Below are 6,284 nucleotides of genomic sequence, written 5' to 3' on the forward strand. Positions count from 1 at the left end.
GCAACAACAAAGAACGTGGTTAACACTAGGAGCTAGAGTTCAGGTTAGACGCTGAGGCGGAGAATCTAACCCAGTAGGTTCGATGCTCCAGCGAAGGTCTGATCACCGCCTGCTGCTTAAATCCTGGCTGGTCTCATCAGTGGTATGAGGAACACCTGTGGAACAATAATTAGTGGCGCCGCCCAGAGGGCGAAACCAAAACCCAGATCCTCACACCCATCCCTCAGCCCCTGATGCCGAGGCAACAAACCAACACTTGTAAGAAATACAAGCAGGCATTCTCTCAATGGAAACAAAATCTGATAACAATTTTTAAGTTATATTCAAACTCTTTTTGTTCTTCCAGTTCTTAAGTATGGCTTTTTTTTTGCTATACCCAGACATGCCAGGACGGTGTGACACCTATGCGTTTCTACCTATATGTTTTTATGGTAGTTTGTTTTGTTGTTGAAACCCTAGTAGTACAGACATATTTTACAATTTACAATTTTCACAATTATATGCATTTTTTTCTCTTGAACCCAAAAGAATGTATGCCTGTAAGTACTGGTTGAACATAGTCATTACACAGTGTTTATTATTATTTGTTGAGAGTTTTAACATTTAAACAACACTAAGATCTAAAAGACGCTAATCACACTAGCACACTAGCTTTTGTATAGTGATTTCAATATTAGCATTCATGCTAAGCGCTAGTTAGTTGCTCATATTGTTTTGTGTATGCAAACTATTGTATCTGCTTGTGTTTATGTTAATGAATGTTGAGTATAATTATTAGTAAAATTGTATCTTTGTATTTGTATTTCAGTTTTACAGTGATACTTCAGATAAATACTTTAGATGCATTAATTATAAAATAACTGCCTCCTTGGTGTTTGTTTCGGAAACTGTTATACTGTCTGCCTAAAAAAAAGTCACATTCTTTTCTTAGTGAGGGCAGAATAGCTAGATTAGCTCATGACAAACACATTCATGTAGTAACAGACGTTTTTCGGTTTAGAAAACAGTGACAAACTAATTAAACTGTGTCATGCAAAGTGTAGAGGTTTAATATTAGCTAATGAAGTGTTTTTTCACTCAGATATGTTGTTTTTGAGTAAGGGTTGTTTTATAAACCTGAAAAAAGTAGCCCTCATTTCACTAGCCATTAACTTAGCCTGAACAAAGACCAATGCCTCATTCTCAATACTCAGTGCTCTATGATTAATGTCACAGCTGATATGGTAATAACTACTGATAGTTCAAAAATGACCAGACTATCCCTTTTAAGCTCAGCAGAAACAGGACAGCTGTCTTTTGACTTGTAGCAACATGGCAACAAAAATGAGATTGAGATTGTTTTAAATATCATACAGGAAGATGGAGAGAATAAAACCAGAGACTACTGAATCATAAAAAACAAAAGGACACTGTACTTTATGTAATGTTTGTCATTTGGACAACTGTTGCAATTAGAGTTAAACACAAGCACATAGACTTACCCAATAAAAAGGAAATACACAGCATGGTCCTTTTAATGCCTGTAGATAAAAACATGTGCAATTTATTTGTCGATCAATGAGAAGTCTCTTTAAAGAGAAAAAACAATAATCTTTTCATTCACCAAGAACTAAAAATCAGTTTTTCTGTATCTTTTTTAATAATCATATTGCATACCTGAACACACGGGACTGCAAGTCGGTGACATTTCTAAACTCCTCAGTATAGACCTTTTCAATTAATCTGTCTTGATTTTATCTGTGTAGAAGTTGCAATTACATCTTCTTATCCCTCAACTCTTTGCTTTTCTCTAGTCTTTATTTCTTTATATGCAAAACACTGATTACTGTATTACCTAACACCAGTCATCCATGATGAGATCTGTTGCATTATCTGTTCAGACCTCTTCATACAGAAAAAACAGCATTTAATATGAATTCAAGACATCTACAGGAAAATTCCTCCTGAGAAATATTTCAGGGAACACAGCTGTTGTGATGATGACAAAGATGATCTGTTTAATGGGTAAATTAATTTCAAGATAAATTTAGGACCTAGATAAATGTCCCAATATTTTTTTTTCTGGTCAGTTCCCAAAGCTTTACTCTTTAACTACATAAACCTCATGTGTGTTACAGTCAGCATCTGTTATTTCAGCTCGGCAATGAATAATCAATTCAACAAGGTCACTAATGATGAATACCACTACATTACCTTCAAAAACATCCTAATGTCCTCTAATTACACTGGTTCTATCATATGCCTGAGAAATTCCAGTGGTGACATTTCCCCATGTCACCACTGGAAAAAAAGTCTGTTTATGCATTCTAAAAGCACACTGACAATCAAATCAAATGTTCATTTCAATTCAGTTTGTTTATATAGCGCCAAATCACAACAAAAGTCATTTCAGGTCACTGTACAAAAACATTTGCATACATTATGAAATGCCAATTAGTGAAAGTTATCTATCTAAGAATGCCAGCAGATTGCATCAAACCTTCTCTTTTGCTACTATCTCCAAGCCTGAGCAGCATATTAGTGACAGTGGAAAGAAACAACTCCCTTTTAACAGGAAGAAACTTCCAGCAGAACCAGGCTCATGACGAGCGGCCATCTGCTTCGACCAGATGGGGTTTGAGAGGACAGAAAAGAGACACACAAGCACAGAATGTGGTGTCAGCCTCATGGACAGAAACTAAACGTTGGCTCTACAAGAGAGGAGCCTGATAACTGAAAGCTCTGCCTCCTGTTCTACTTTTAGAAACTCTTCTACTTGTGGAAGTCATCTCTACTTAGAGTTATAGGGATACATGGCTCAACAGAGACAGGAATCTTCATTAGTCTAGCTACAGTACTAAACAGAAACTTGGGGTTGTTCTTATTCTCTTCTATTAAAGATGAATAATATACAGTTCTAGCTTTACAAAATGCTTTTTTGGTACGTTAGCAGGCTATCTCTCCAGGTTAAATAAAAGTCTTCCATGTTAGTGGAGCACCATTTTTTTTTCAACTGTCTAGATGGCTGTTTTAAAGTACTTAAATCTGGATTAAACCAAGCAGCCAGCTTCCTCTGACTGATCACTTTCTTTTTCAGATGAGCAATTTTATCAAGTGATGTCAAGCAAAAGTACAAAATAAAAAAAATAACAACAACTCTGTCTTGACCTCTTCTTCATATTATTTCCACTAAACACAGCAAGCACGGCCAAAAAACTGTACTGATCCATGAGATCCTTCCTGGTTTCCCCTTCTTTTCATACTTAGATTTAGGCATTTTAGGAAGTAAGGTTTTCAAAATAAAGTTTGAATTTCACAATGTTAACTTAAACTCTTGTTTATCTCATTTACTCTTAATGACCAAAAAATTAAAGACAAAAGGTTTTAATACAAAATATAAACTTGTAAAATTTTTATTTATGGCTCTATCATCTATCTGTAATGAAATTTCCTCAGAAGTTGTGTAGTTAGTCAATGTAAACTCAAAGGTTATGAAAAATAGTCAGACAGAATAGGATTGTGAGGATGAATTATTAAGTGCTTACTGTCTATGTCATATGTCAAAACCATATAAAGAGTATGATGAAGAGAATGAGTAGGTTTGTGGACATTTTGGGTAAAACCAATTGACTCTACTAAATTATTAAAGGCTGTGTTTAAGCAATCATTTTAATCCAATGTTGCATAAAAAAGTAAAACCATTCTCAGTACATGGTGGAGTCAATATATTTTATTACATGCTGTGACTGGTTTGGACAGCTACAAACTTAGCAGAACTGACCACCTCTGCTATTTGTACTCTGATGACTTCTAGCTAGAGCTGGTAAATTCAGTTCACTGTGGTTAAACTGAGCACTCACTAAAGTGGTCTAGTTCACTTAAGTCACTTGAATCGGTCTTGCTGCTCACGCACCCCTCTGCCCTGCTGCTGCTGCAAAAAAAAACTTGATTTGAATCATTTTGAGATGTTTATTTTACAATTCCACACACCAATGAATGAGCAAACCACTTACAAATGATGTAACAAAACAAAATGTGCAAATCAAATATGTCAACCAAAATGTTAAGTATGTAAAACATATGTAAATGTATTTAAAACTCACCTGAGTCTCAATGTGTCCAGGGATTCTGCTGGGTTTTTTTGTTTTTTGTTTTGTTTTGTTTTATTTTTAGTGAGCCCACTAACTTGTGCACTCATTTTGTGCAGGTTTTGAGGTGAGCTGAGCTTAAAAACAGCAGCAGTTTTTAAGTGCTCCTCAAATACCTCATCCAACACTTTTTATCACCTTTTCAAACAGATATAGGTGATGTTATGATCCAGCACGATAAGGCATCAGCTACTTCACAGGGTGCCAGTCAGTTCACAACATCTCTACAAAAATTCTCAATTATATAATTTCCTTCCTTTGAAGAAAACTTTTTCATGTTAAGTTTGGGTCTTGGAGGTACTGTTTTTTGCTGTTTTTTTTTTTTTTTACTACAACAACTAAATTCAAATTGTACAAACAACACCACAGCAATATCGCTCCAAGCATTAGCTATATTTGCATTGCTTGCTAGATAAACATAACTGCCAGAGTGCAAGCCCTCCCAAAAAAAAAAAAATATTATAGAGCCTGTACAGCTCATGTCTTTGTTTATTCCTCATGTGGCATGGTAGGTTTATCAGGATGCTGCAAGATTCCTGTTAAAAGTTGGAAATTCTCCCCTAAAATCAACAAAATAGTTGTCTCATGTTGGGCAATTGGCTGCATAAATTGTCAGGGCCACAGACCAAGCCCACCCTCCCAACTACTGCTCTCCCATTGACCCCTGTGTGGGATGCTGATTTGGAATGAGATTCAATGTACCAGTAACTCACAGTCCAGGTTCACACTTCAGAACTCATTTTCTAGTGTGCTGTGATGATTGCACCCTTGCCTTTGTCAATTGTGTGTACTAACTATCAGCACAAGTACATAGTGCACAAAGTCTGAAAACAAGTTTTAAGTAATAGTCAGTGAGAACAGTCCGTGGTGACTTCCAACATCACCTGAAAAAAGACAAGTATCCAACAGCAGGGGCCACTCTGAGGTCTGGCCACTCTCAGGCTTCTTCCAATTGATGTGCATACAAAAATATTAGCATGTATGCTTCAGTTTACACATGCTTTGAACTATTATCTAGGCTCCAAAAAAATGTAGCATAACTTGGTTGTTTTGTTCTATTTTATTCATTGTGTAAATGTATTTTAATTCACTCCTAACTGAAAATGTTATAAATAGCAAAAATGCTTCTGATTTTTGAAGTGGTTACAAATTATGTAGGTACTAAAATCATATAGAAGTGACATTAATAAAGGTGTTAGTTGTGCTTTTATTTGCATGAAACTAAACTAAAAATAAAGATCACCTCATTCAACAAGGACATGACCCAGAAGTGAACTTGGGAACATACTGTAATTTATGGTCTGTTATGGGTTGATGTTTAGGTGTCATGGAGTTCTTATTACTATCTCATGATGAAAATGGAACTGAAATCAGTGCAAAGATGCTAAAGTTGATTATTGGTGCTATAGCAGAGGACAGAAGATGTTTTGTATAAGTTCAGATAATTATGCATCACAATAAGTTAGCATACTGTTTGCATCAGGTGAGTCAGAAAGGTTTTACATCTACTTTGCAATCGTGAGGACAACAAAGAGCAGAACATGCATGACATCACTGCTTTATGTTAGACAAGTATCCCAGTTACCTGTGCTTTCTGCCAGTTAACAACAATTTTTATACCTGTGGTTTTTTGAATTAATTATACTGTGATCAACCATAAACACTTTGATTCAAGCAGTTAGGCTGCAGTACTGAACTATTGGTTTGCATATGAGTGCAAGTACATCAAAGATTTAAGGTGATAACAAATCTGATTTAAAGGCATGGGGTCTGTCTGTGTGGACTTTGCATGTTCTCTCTGTGCAGGCCTTGGTTTTCTCCGGGAACTCTGGTTTCCTCCCACAGACTAAAAACATGCCTGTTAGGTTGATTGATGACAGTTTTTCAAAAAGAATTTGAAGTTGGACACAAAAACTCAAAGGTTTATGTTCAAGCTAAAGGAACAATAAATGAATTGTTCTGTCATGTGTCTGGGTTTTGTTTTTGATTTAGGGTTTTCTTGTATTTGCTGTTTTTTGTCCTTGTCTTGATATTGTTTTGTCTTCTTTATGCTTTGGTTCTGTGTTGTCATCATTCACCTGTCCTCCGCTCAGCAGGTGGTTTCTTGTCACACCCATCTCCAGCTGTCTTCACTCCTAATCACACACCTGTTCCCAC

The sequence above is a fragment of the Kryptolebias marmoratus genome, linkage group LG7, assembly GCF_001649575.2.
Source record: "Kryptolebias marmoratus isolate JLee-2015 linkage group LG7, ASM164957v2, whole genome shotgun sequence".
Classification (NCBI taxonomy): domain Eukaryota; kingdom Metazoa; phylum Chordata; class Actinopteri; order Cyprinodontiformes; family Rivulidae; genus Kryptolebias; species Kryptolebias marmoratus.